The sequence below is a fragment of the Trichomycterus rosablanca genome, chromosome 1 (genome assembly GCF_030014385.1).
Source record: "Trichomycterus rosablanca isolate fTriRos1 chromosome 1, fTriRos1.hap1, whole genome shotgun sequence".
NCBI classification, from domain to species: domain Eukaryota; kingdom Metazoa; phylum Chordata; class Actinopteri; order Siluriformes; family Trichomycteridae; genus Trichomycterus; species Trichomycterus rosablanca.
Genome location: NC_085988.1, coordinates 24162032 through 24176382, shown reverse-complemented (window position 1 = coordinate 24176382; position 14351 = coordinate 24162032).

The window sequence follows — 14351 nt, the reverse complement described above, 5'->3', positions numbered from 1 at the left end:
GTTCAGTGGCACTACTACACTATTTAACATTCACAGTAGGCGTGTAACAGGAAAGGCTGTTTGTGTTGTTGTATGTGTCACACTAAGTTGGACAACAACAACGCAGACAGTACTCATACTTTTTTTATTTACACTAACTGCTTTATCCTGATCAGTGTCGCAGTGGTTCTCGAGCTACTGTACATACTTACATTTTGTGGGACACGAGAACATGACGTCACGTCTGTTGTCATCCGTGCATTTTACTTTCGTTTTTGGTAATCATCGTAGTGTAAACAGTTTAAAATCTGATTTTCTCATGGCATCGTTTGATAATGATAGCGAATCAGATCAGACATATATATATATATATATATATATATATATATATATATATATATATATATATATATATATATATATATATATATATATATATATATATATATATATATATATATATTTTATAATTTCAATTTGTAAATATTAATACTGATAATGATACCGCTTTTTCTTTCTCAGTTAACTCGAGTTTTTTGTTTTTGTGAATAATGTGGTATATATAAATCTTTACAATTTTGTCGTTTTCAGTTACTTGGGATTTTTAGAACAATCTTGGGATTTTTGAGGCAATATACACTGATCAGCCATAACATTTAAACCACCTCCTTATTTCTACACTTACTGTGCGTTTTATCAGCTCCACTTACCATATAGAAGCACTTTGTAGTTCTACAATTACTGACTGTAGTCCATCTGTTTCTCTACATGCTTTGTTAGCCCCCTTTCATGCTGTTCTTCAATGGTCAGGACTCTCCCAGGCCCACTACAGAGCAGGTATTATTTGGGTGGTGGATCATTTTCAGCACTGCAGTGACAATGACATGGTGGTAGTGTGTTAGTGTGTTTTGTGCTGGTCAGTGTCACTGCAGGGCTGAGAAAGATCCACCACCTAAATAATACCTACTCTGTGGTGGTCCTGACCATTGAAGAACAGGATGAAAGGAGGCTAAAAGGTATGCAGAGAAACAGATGGACTACAGTCAGTAATTGTAGAACTACAAAGTGCTTCTATATGGTAAGTGGAGCTGATAAAACGCACAGTAAGTGTAGAAATAAGGAGGTGGTTTAAATGTTATGTCTGATCAGTGTATATTGCCTCAAAAATCCCAAGATTGTACTAAAAATCCCAAGTAACTGAAAACGACAAAATTGTAAAGATTATATATATACCACATTATTCACAAAAACAAAAAACTCGAGTTAACTGAGAAAGAAAAAGCTGTATCATTATCAGTATTAATATTTACAAATTGAAATTATAAAATATATATAATATATATATATATATATATTATATATATATATATATATATATATATATATATATATATACATACATATACTGTATATATATATATATATATATATATATATATATATATATATATATATATATATATATATATATATATATACAGTATATGTCTGATCGGATTTGCTATCACTATCAAACGATGCCATGAGAAAATCAGATTTTTAACTGTTTAGTGAAGCTGATAAAATGGACAGTGAGTGTAGAAACAAGGAGGCGGTTTTAATGTTGTGGCTGATCAGTGTATTGGGAAATATTAAAATAGAGAGTGGCCACACTGGCAACCATATTATACCTGCTGCACTGGCCGGCCACGAACGGTAATAGTATTACTTAAATATAGGTTACGTAAATACTTTGTAGTCACTATTTATTACATATTTGGCATAATAGCAAAATATACAAGGGTGCATGTCTTTCTCAGTGTAACATACAGGACTGTATGTTTTTGTAAAAGTAGCCTATTGTCCAAACATAATTTTGGTAAATTCGTGCTCACACACGTGGGCATGGAATATTTGTAAAAATGTGACTAACTGCTTTAATATAGAATAAGAAACTATTCTGAATTGACTGGCAATTGTGATTTCAAGAGGTACTAACCAATGTGATCCCACAGGGGGCAGCAGAGACCAGTGATTTGGAGTCTGATCGTAAGGCGTATTCAAAGTCAAAATGTTTGGGTATGCTGCAAGGTTAAAATGTTAGTCAAAAGGCAACTATTTTTCATAAGTATTAGAAACAATAAGCATAGGGGGATATGTGGATAAAATACTTTGACCTGCACATACATGGATGCCTTGTATGAGTTATATGCACTTTTGCACTGATTCATATTATGAACTTTCTGTAATTTACATTTACTAAAACATGGATTTGAGACTTTTATGTGATTCCCTCCCACAGGTCTCTTAGAATGAGGTCATAAGTGTGAGCCCCGACAAGCATGTGGTCTTGACATGTATATCAGAGGGCAACCTAGTACACTAGTGAATACACTCTCTGTAAGTGTGTGCGGGACGCGTGCACTGAACGACCCCTGTGGGGGAATATACTTCTGATTCTGATTACTGTAGCAGATGTGTGTGTGTGTGTGTGTGTGTGTGTGTGTGTATGTGTGTGTGTGTGCTTAGAAACATTAAACTGGCTGATTTGTTTACCTTTTTAAATATAAGGTGATTTAATTCTCTGTTTCCAATTTTATTAATAAAATAATTTACTGAGCACAGTATGCCTTTCATTATTTATATATTTTACTTTGTGGAAATCAGGAAACAATTTTAAATGCATTTTGTTAGAAGAAACTAGCTGAATAAAATAACGACTATGGTATGTTAATAACTAAAGTACAAAGAAGTAAATTTACTTTGTGTGTGCTATCCAGCAATAAAAATATGATTATGAATTTGTTTATAAAAAAATTACTTATTAAGATTATTTAAGTAAAAGTGCTTGCCACTGAAAAAAGTGTGCAAGTTTGAATCACACAAATTTGAATCTCAGCAGAACCACCGACCTGGCTGGGTATCCACACAAAAACATTTGGCCTTGTTTGAGGGAAGGAAGGTTGGACGAGATCTTTCTTTTCAGGACTTGTACTTGTCCGGGCACCTGTGCAGATTTGGGGGGGGGGGGGGGTTCACATGAAGCTTAGTGAGGCTCTCCTTATGTGAAAACAACACCAGCAGGTATTAAGAAGCAGCCGCAGATTGGATGCCTGGCAGCAGGGGCGCGTGGCGATCCGACTCACCTTGGTAAGATCGGAGTTGTGCACAATCAGGAATTGTGAGCTAATGGCAAAACAATCCAGAAAAAAGAATATTGAAGTTAAATAACTGAAACAGGGAGATTAGGCTAATGTTACATTTGTCATCTATACCAAGAAAGTAGGAAAACTCTACCATCAGGGTGGAAGATTTCAATAAAAATAAACAGATAAATAAATAGATAGATGAAAGTACCTTATAATAAAGATTTTTAATTTCAGAATCAAATTTAAATATCTCGTACACCCTGATAATACTGGAGTTTATATTATAGACAGAATTGTTAGTGGGTAGTACAGTGGTACAGCTGGTAAAAATAAGTGCACCACAGCAGCATAGGTCCACGTTGCTACCTCAGAAATAAGCTAAAGGTGTATGTGAATGTGCAAATGTATAGCCATGCAATGGATTGGTGCCTAGTCCACTGCAACCCCTTTCAGGATTAACATCTAAAATATATTAATAAATAGGAATGATCAGTTTTATATTGTACTAAAACACAATGTGGTTTGTGGTACACAATCTCATTACTTTTTGTTCAACACAACACCCTGCTAAGTAAAAAATACAAGTTAGATTTTACTGTTTGGGATTTGGTAAAGGCAGAAAAAGCGTCAAGTGACGAGGGATAGGGAAAAGGAAAAAGGAACATTTCAGAAAAAGATAAATTTATAGAAAAAAATAAAGAACAGTTCTAACTGAGGCCAGAACTAATGAGGCTGACCTAAAGTGATTGATTGGTTAGTTCAGGAGAGATCCAAAGAGAACAAAATAAAAAAGAGAGACAAAAAAGAACGAGAAAACTGGTAAAAAAAAAAAAAAAAAAAAAAAAAAAACAAGAAGAAGAAGAGGAGAGATTCCTGCACATGCTGCTCAGCTGTGTAAACTGCAGAGAGGCAGGGTCTCAGATTCCCTGGGAAAAAGGCCTGATATTTATAGGAGACTGGCAGCCCATATGCCTCTCGGTCTCACACACACATACTAATATTATTATTATTTCTGAACACTTGAAAATGGAAAATGGCAGCAACCTGAGATGCCTGGTGTATGTGTGTGTGTGTGTATGTGAGAGAGAGAGAGAGAGAGAGAGAGAGAGAGAGTGCTTGTGAGAAAATGCATGTTTATATATATGGAAATAGAAAGGCAAGACAGCAGGAGAAAAAAGGTTGCAAAAACAAAGTAAAGCATTGGAATTGGTGAAAGAGGTGTAATGTGATCTGCTCAGTTTGTAGACAGTAGAAGTTGAGGATGTGAAGCACATTCAGTCATAAGCATATAGTTTTTTTTAAAGATTTACCCAAGAATAGTGCAGACACGTTGAAACAACACACTGAAAAGGAAACTGCTAATAACAGGTGAGCAAAGAGTATCACTCATACTTGTTGCTCTAATGTTTGGCTGAATTTTACATACACTGCAAGGGGCCAAAAGTCTGAAATCACTTGTGAACTTGCTTCTGTTTTGCTTCCTTTCTTCTAGCCTTTTTTGCAAGCAGGAATATGTTTGCATATTGCGGATCTAGAGAAAGTAGAGAAATTTCTTCTTTGCAACTGTTGTATACCTTGGACATGCCAATAATGCCATGTTCACACTGGCAGTGACGTGACACAGCAAAGTGATTTGTCGTGACATAAACAAAAAAATTATGTGTAGAGAAGCATATCTGATTTGTGCACAAATGTTTTATAGCCAGTAAAGTATAATGTACATGGCATTTGCTTGGAGTTAGTTAAACCATGGCAAGCAAATGTCAGCTTAAGTTTAGAAACACCCACAGGTGACAAGTGATCAACGATCTGGTGACAAGCAGCAAAAAGTCACTACGTGTGAACGTAGCATAACCTTGTTTTCAGTGGCGACCACTGACTTTGGCAGATCAGACAACAAACTTAAAATGCACTTGTTAGTTATACTGTGACACCAACTGTCACTCTGTGTTTAGAAGGGGATCCTGACCTAGGTGATGTGGTTGTAATTTCTTAAAACTGTCAACATATCATGCAACACAAATCTTCCTGACTCACTTGCTAGCAATGCTAGTATACTACTTTAAGTAGAGAAGCTACAAATATCTTTTTAGACTGAACTAGTATTATTATTACACTAGTTCACTACCACTGGCATCCAGGGTTTGAATCCCAAGTGGTGTTATTAGCCGGTCAGGCATCTATTTTCAGACATGACTGGCCATGTCTGAGAAGAGGGTATGGCCGAAATGGATTGCCGTCCTATCTGAGTTATGTTAGTGCATTGGACCTAGTGATTCAGGAGAAGTTGGACCCACCCTGACCAGGATAAAGCAATAAAAACGTGGAAAATTTAATTATGCCCACTGTTTGTAGATGAACTAAAATACAATCCTCTATTATTAGTAGTAATTTCAAAGTTTTTCTAGAAACTGTACCTTACTAATGTATTTCTATTGGTAATCTTTCACATTTCTGTCTCTGATTACTTTCTACTTAACTCCTTAATGTTCTTTCTTTTTCTTTCCCGTTTTCCCTTACTTATTCACTACCTGGTGTTATGGCTCAGTGCCTTCTGAGTCACATCTCTGGTAAATCTATCAAAGTGTAAAAGAGAGAAAGTTCAGTACCACATATTTTGTGTGCAAATGTCACTAACATTTAGGTTTTTAATACAATAACACACATGTATGCATATTCAAATGCACATGCACACAGTACAAATAACATTACGTTTGCACTGCCATATGACCCTTTTTTACTTTCCTTTTGTTGCTATTGGATACTATACAAACATTTCCTAATGGGCAATGCTTAGAATCAGAGGGGGAGTGGGTCACCCTATTCCCCCTTCCCCTCTCTCTCCATTTCCAGAAAGCTGGGAGATTCTGTAAAATGCAATAAAACAATAACCTGTAAATTGTTAATTTTCTTACATCTTTATTTATAGAGTTATACCTCAGAGCACAAATTTGTCATTTTACCATTTCCAAAAAGTCTTTACAACCTCAACAAAACCAACAAAAGGCTTACAACCCAAGTGTTGCCAAACCAGGCCTTACTAACCCAAATTGGTCACAGTTTGGTTAGTAAGAATTTCAGTTGGTAAGGGCTGCTTTAGTAACATCGGTTACCAAAGCAGGTTCTTTAGACTGTGCTAACAAAATTTTTACCAACACAACATTTACCATAGCTGTCTCTACAAACCAAACTGTGGGCAGCACGGTGGCTAAGTGGGTAGCACTGTCGCCTCACAGCAAGAAGGTCCTGGGTTCGAACCCCAGGTGGGGCAGTCCGGGCCCTTTCTGTGTGGAGTTTGCGTGCTCTCCCCATGTCTGCGTGGGTTTACTCCGGGTGCTCTGGTTTCCTCCCACAGTCAAACTGTGTTTGATATAACCTTGTGTAATGAGTAACTACCTGTCCTGTCATGAATGTAACCAAAGTGTAAAACATGATGTTAAAATCCTAACAAACAAACCAAACTGTAATACCAAACCAAAACAGCAACTACCAAACCACTTCTTATCAATCTAGCAATTGCCAATATGGGAATAACCAATGCAGCCATTTTCAACTAATCCATAACCAACCCTGTCCTTACCAAAGAAACCCATACCAACCAAATTCTTAGAACCTTGTAATGCCTTACTTCATTCAGTTGAGCTCTTCCTTCTCCTCACTAATGCAATATGTGACTTACCCCAGCCCAACCAAATCAATCCCATTCAAACTTTACTTTACATAGAACAACCCTGCTCATCAGTGTCAGTTGTCTCAACTTATACAGTGAAAATGCAGAATAGAACAGCCCAGTCCAATTAAGCTTCCCCCAGTACTACATTGTACTAGGCAAGGCAAGGCAAGTTTATTTGTATAGCACCTTTCATACACAGTGGCAATTCAAAGTGCTTTACATAAGGAAAAAAATTAAAAGCGTTAAAACATTACTGAGATCTAGAACCTCAGAAAGGATTTTTACAAACATTTAGTTACAATTAAAAGAACACAACATTAAAACAAGAGAGATAAATTGCTTTAAAAAATTAAGAACATGAAAAACTAAAAGAAAATATAGTAAAATAGCTTATAAAAATACATATTTTAAAATAAAGATTTTAAAACATCGAGGCTAAAGAGTAGTGCTAATGGAGTGCAAAAATTATTATTAGATATATTATTATATAATTAATAGAGCTCAATTATAGGCACAAGAAAAAACAAAGTTTTTAACCTGGAGTTAATCATTTCTACATTTGGGGCACATCTAATATCTCCTGGCAGTCTGTTCCAGTTAAGTGCAGCGTAACAGCTACCAGTAGTATTCCTCTTTTGCCATGTTTGACCGTTTAAATTTGTGTGGGCGAGAATAAGAAAGATTTACACTTTGTGCTTAAAAACAAAGCAAAATTCAATTTGATGCTTAATGTGTACATAGGCATATACAAGTGTTGAGAAGGAAACAATAAAAATTAAGGACACTTCTACTGCAAACCAAAGCTCATACAAATCTCTTTGCCTTTGAAGAGCACTTAATTATGTTTCAAAGTAAAAATGGTGTACTCAGTCAATGCAAGTCCTTTGTTTTACATACCTTTCAAATTGTAATAAATTCTAGCGGAGGATATGTAATCTTGTTCTACAGAATCACATGGTGGTGAGACTGTTGACAAATCAGATGTTTTCCTGTCACTTGACCTGGGTGAAACCAACCAGACTCTGCATGAGTGGTCAGCAAAAACCTGCTGAAGTGAGTTTAAAACATATTTTTAACCATAAAAAAATATGAATGTTCAAGTTATCATTTTATTTACCTTTTTAACTCTGATTTAACAGTTGCATGAGTTCAGGAACATTGTTTTTACTTGTACAATAGCTGATTTTATCCATCTGTTCGTCAAACCATTTTTAAATAATAAAAAAAAATGTATGAAACAATTATCATACTGGAATGCAAAGCTGCTAAGGAAACCTTTTGTGGTATCATTAATTTTTCATAATAAAATATTATTTGATGTAGATAACATTACTTCAACAGCCTGGTGGCATTCTGTGCTAGGCTCTTTGCTTAGAAAAATTATGGTAGAAATTGCACTATGTAGTAAGAATTATATAAACAGACATGGCCTTTAGCAATAGCAACTTAACCTGCCAGCTTACATGGACAACACTGTGATTATTTGTTAAACCACTATTGTAACCATGCTAATCAATTAAAGATGTTTTTACCATTTAAAATGTTTATGGGTTCAGTGGGATTTTAAAAGAAAGAGGAGAAAGAGGAAAAAATCCCTTTAGGGGTAACATTATCTGGATTTATTCCTACTCACTTCAAGGCAAAACTTATGAAAGGCTAAATCAACTACAGGCAATCCATCAGCAGCAACACCAAATCATTGTACCCAGTTACCAGCTGTCTCCCTTGGGTTGGATACCTACCCTAGTGCCAGGACTTCCCAGAATCAAGGCCTCCTACTCAAACACAATGTCAATAAGCAGTCACTCCACAATTTAGACTTTAAATTACAAAGACCAAATAATCTGTACTGTACTGTACTGATGATAATGGAGAATCATAATAATATCAAACACGCAGACACACACATTGATGAGAGTGAAGAGAGAGGATTAGCGCAATCTGGGCACACACACCCAGATTGAGCCTATCTGTGTGGTTGTACTTGTTCAAACACAGCTGCTCATGTCACAACAATCAAGACATAAACAATGAAAATTCACAGATTTATGAATTTATAGATACTGAGTGAAGCATACAATAAATCACACACACACACACACACACACACACACACACACACACACACACACATATATATATATATATATATATATATATTAGGAAATCCGTGTCTGTAAATTGTGTAGCTTCAGGTTGTGACATCTGTATGGAATATGAATGTTTGGCATAAGAATCAGCTTCTTAGTAATTACACAAGCTGTAAATACTGAGTGTTTCTACATGTCTTCCTGTAACTGATAATGAAAAATGGTCGTAATGGTTTTATAGGTTAGCATGGAAGAGTGGTGATAATTGTAGTTATAAAGTAAAATCTGATTTAGATTTGTACACAGTGGAAAAACACACATGTGCACACACACTCACTCAGTCACTCACTCACTCACACAGAGTATTGAATGTCATCATCGGCACTGAAAGAGCCAAACAATAATCACACTCAGATCACCTACATTTGAATGCCAAGAGAGAGACGATTACACACAGCATGCCTTTGAATGTGTGTGCAGTTGTGTGTGTGTTACACCCACATTACCTACTGCTTATGGTAAGAGGCCTACAAAGAAAAGTGGGAAAAACATAGTGTTTGTGTGTTTTAGAGATCTCCATTTATGTTAAGCATGTGAAAGGATTAGACAGTCTGTTGTATAAGAAGGTGGAGGTATTTTCATCTTTCTTGCATCCCTCTGTCTGTTTTTACCCCCCCCCTCCATTTTCCATTTTTATACGCGGGTCCAGATGTTGAAGCAGTGAAATATTAAATTACAGAATTTGGCTTGTTATTGCTATTTGGCTGTATCAAAAACTTTTCTTCATGCATATGTACAGTCACTTGCATATTCTCTCTCCTCTTTCTGTCTAAATTTCTGCCACTGTTATCGTCTGGATTTTTCTGTGAATGATCAACTGGTACACAGTCTCTATATGGCTAAACGTACGTGGGCATCTGACCATTAGCTTGTTAAACACATCATTTTAAAACCATGGACATTAAAGTGGCACTACCAACCATGGGGCTATAACAACATCCACTCTTAAGGAAGACTTTTCACAAGACTTTGGAGTATTTGTGCTCATTTAGTCATAAATGCATTCGCAATTTGTTGGGGCTGATGTTGCAGTAGAAGTCCTGACTTGCGATTAATAAATGTTTTAGGTCAGGGCCCTTACAGTCCGATGGAGCTACTACACACCAAACTCGTCAAATAGTGTCTTTATGGACCTCACTTTGTGCCAGGGGCACAGTCATGCTGGAACAGTAGGGATAAAACGATACACTCTACCCACGATGCGATATGATTCATGATACTGGGTTCACGATACGATTTTTTCCCGATTTTTTTAAACAAAATGAAATTGAAGACAAATTATGACAAAGTTTCCTTTTATTATTTGTCTTTAAAAAATTTTTATAAAATACTGTATTTGTGCTTATCTTTTTTAAATCTAAATAATGAATGCCCTTTTATTTCTGAGGTAGGTACAAACTATGGCAAATAATTATTGTGTAAAAAAAACTGAAATGAAATTTTTAAACAAATCCAACATTATATAAATAAATGAATAATACAAATAAAGAAAGTATCTTCAAATAAATTAATTTGGCTGAAAAATCCCCATACATGGCAACTTTGTGAGGTGCTGTCAACCAGGTGAGGTGAATAGCGCCAGTGCCCTCTGCTGTTTAAAGTGAATATCGATTCATCTTAAATGAATACCTGATTCGAATCGTGGCACATGTGCACCGAGTTTTAACTGTCTTGTGGTGCATCGTTACATCCCTATGGAACAGTAAGGGAGCTTTTCTTAAACTTATGCCACAAAGTTGAAAGCATATTTACTATATAGTGTTCTTCAAAAAGTTTCCAGACTTCTTTAAAACTCTAAATTAAGTCTTAATTAAGACTTTCAAAAACAAATGACACCACCTGCCTACAGTCACCTTCCGATTCTTTTTTCTCAGCATCATACCAACTTTTTAATGCCATCAGCAAAAAATGTTGTTGGCTTTTCATTTCATTTCACTTCAGTTTTTACGCCATGTGCTCTCCTGTACCCACTGTCAAACTGAAGAGGATGCGCACAGTGGAAATAAAACAGGGTTTAGATAGACAGGGCACTTAACAACCCACTGGTATAACCACTAATTAGCACTCAAGTTTATTTCTCAATCTCCTTCCTTATTTTACAGCCTTGAGCTAAACCATACTCACCTGTCACACATTCAAATCTGCCGGTATGTTATGGCAGGGGCCGATAGGGAATTCCAAATTACAACCCTAAATCAGAAAAAGTTGGGACAGTATGGAAAATGCTAATAAAATAAAAAATGCAGTGTTCATTAGATTTACTTTGACTTTTATTTGATTGCAGACAGTTTGAACCCAAGATATTTCATGTTTTGTCTGCTTAACTTAATTTTATTTGTTAACATACCTCGTCAACAAATGCGTGAGAAAATGATTGAAATGTGTAAAAACAATGTACCTCAAAGAAAGATTGGAAGGGATTTGCATATTTCTCCCTCTACAGTGCATAATATCATTAAATGATTCAAGGAGGAATTTCCGTGCGTAAAGGCAAAGAGGTCAAGCTTAAGCTGAACGCCCGTGATCTTTGATCCCTTAGACAGCATTGCAGCAAGAACCGCCACTCAACAATAGCTGATATAACCACATGGCTGAGGGATTACTTTGGCAAACCTTTGTCAAGCACTACAATACAGAGTTACATACACAAATGCCACTTACAATAGAAGTCTTGTGTTAACCATGTCCAGAAGCGGCGTCAACTTCTCTGGGCTCGGAGGCATCTAGGATGGACCATCAAACAGTGTAAACGTGTATTGTGGTCAGATGAATCAGCATTCCAGGTCGTTTTTGGAAAAAATGGATGGACCAAAGACGAAAAGGGCCATCCAGACTGTTATCATCAATGAGTCCAAAAGCCAGGGTCTGTCATGGTATGGGGCTGTGTCAGTGCCCTTGATAAAGATCATTTACACTTCTGTGATGGCAGCATTAATGCAGAAAAGTACATTAAGATCTTAGAGCAACATATGCTGCCTTCAAGATGTCATCTTTTCCAGGGACGCTCATGCATTTTTTTTAACAAGACAATGCAAAACCACATGCTGCACACGTTACATTGCATGTTCATCCTGTCAGCTATTAAATAAAGGTCAAAGTAAATGTAAGAAGCTCTGTGTTTTTATTATTTGCACTTTCCATGCTGCCCCAACTTTTCTGATTTGGGGTTGTATATGTTTATGAATATTTGTAAATCCTGGTAGTTTAATAATGGTAATGTCTCTTGTATCTTAGTCCATATTATTAGAACTATTTATGTCACTGTTTATTGACACTAATAATGATAACATTAAAAGTTTAGCTCTGTATTTAAAGCTAACTTATTTGAAATAATTACCTACAACAAAATTACATTGAGCAAATCAGTAATAGGCTAATGGGAATGTCCCCTCTCTTTGCTTTAGTCGTTTTAGTCTTCAGTTGTAGCTTAATTCAGTGTGATAGATGAGAACTCTGTCTACTTGAGGTTCCAGATGTTTTCTGGCCAGCTGCTCTAAAACTTACAGAAGACGTTAGCTTATTCATAAATTAGACCCTGGCTACATTACCAACTTGTTAATTCACTTTTTACTTTGAGTTTGTAACCAGGTGCAAAAACAGGCCTTAAACACAGCCCTGCATGACCCTGATGTGCTCATTTACCAGGGTCTTTAAAGGGATGACTCAAACCAATGAACATTCACACACACTCACACGCTCAAATGCACAATTTTATCTTAAAGTTAAGGTTAGTGAAAACTATGAATGATGTGTCAGAAGTAATAGTGTGTTTTGTAAATGTATTATTTATTCCTGTTTAGATGTGTTTAGATGAAGTGAAGCATGGTGGTTTGAATACATCTGTGCATGTGCTATGAATGTTTAGGTATCTCTCTGTGTGTGGCTTCCATGTACTGTGTGTGTGGGCAGGTTTGCGATGTATACCCAATGAGTGTCTTAGCAATAGATATGTGTATAACTGTGTATGTGTGCATGCATGTGTGTGTTTGAAAGTGTGTGAGGGCTTGCCTGCTCAGGGCATCTACTGAATTGTTTCCACATGTGTCTTAATTCTGAGTTCTGGGTGGGTAAAGGGAACATGGGTGTATGAGTATGTGTTTGAGTGAGTGTGTGTGTGTGTGTGTGTGTGTGTGTGAGGGGGGGGGGGGGGGGGGGGGGGGGGGGGGTCAGGTTTCATTGCACCAAGTACTGCATTTGGGCCTCTGAATGCAAAGTTAAAGTTCCCACGACTACCAGCACACACACACACACACACACACACACACACACCAAAATTTGCATAGACCTATGGGCAAATAGACACACATGCAATTCAAAAGAATATGCTTTGCCTAAAAAGGTTTCTCCTCTAATGTCACTAACACAAACAATTACTTTACAGTTTATAGAGTCAAAATCATGCATGCATTTACACAAATCACTTTACTAATAAATACACTCAAATTAACCTGACAACCCTGTCCTCAGTGCTGTGCACTTACATGCATTTTACTGGCACAACATATGGAAGGAAAATGTGTTTGCTAATCACTACACTATAAGAGGGAGATAGATACAGATACATAAAGAAAGAGAGAGAGAAAAAGGAAGGTGACCTAGAGGTAAACATTACGAAATCTACATGCTTTTCAAAGATTCCAAATCTAATTTACACAGCAAACAGAGGGGAAAAATGAAGCAAGTGCAATAGAAATTCAACAACAGCAAAGAGAGAGAAAAGAAAATATTAATAGGCTTCAGTTGGGCATGTCTGTACAGAAATTATAGAAAGAATAGGACATAGAAAATATGAGTACGATTGTGGTAAAAAATCAGAGAATAAATTGATATATGAATAGATTCATTAAAGAGAACAAAAACAAGAAGAGAACTGGAAACAAGACTGGGTTATATTCAGTAGTTTTACTTGGGTGTTGCCATACTCATCTGAAGCACCACTGGTTTGCCCCTCCCTAGTTTTCTTAAAAAGTCTGCAATCATCTGTAATTAAATCAAATAATTATTTATTAATGTGATCATTCACATATACTGCGCTATCGGCAGGTCATGTGTCTGCATACAAATATGATTGGCTATGTCTGAGAAGAGGATGGCCAAGGCCCCATGATGGATTGGCATCCTGTCCGGGGGTTTGATACTGCATTGCACCCAGGGACTTACTTTCTTAACCGCTTATCCAATTAGGGTCGCAGGTGGGTGCTGGAGCCTCTCTCAGCTTATCAATGGGCGCAAGGCACACAGTAACACCCTGGATGGGGCACCAATACATCGCAGGGCAGACACACATACACATACACACACACATTCACCCTATAGGGCAATTCAGTGTCTCCAATTAACCTGACTGCATGTTTTTTGGACTGTCGGAGGAAACCGGAGCTACCGGAGGAAACCCTTGCAGACACAGGGAGAACATGCAAA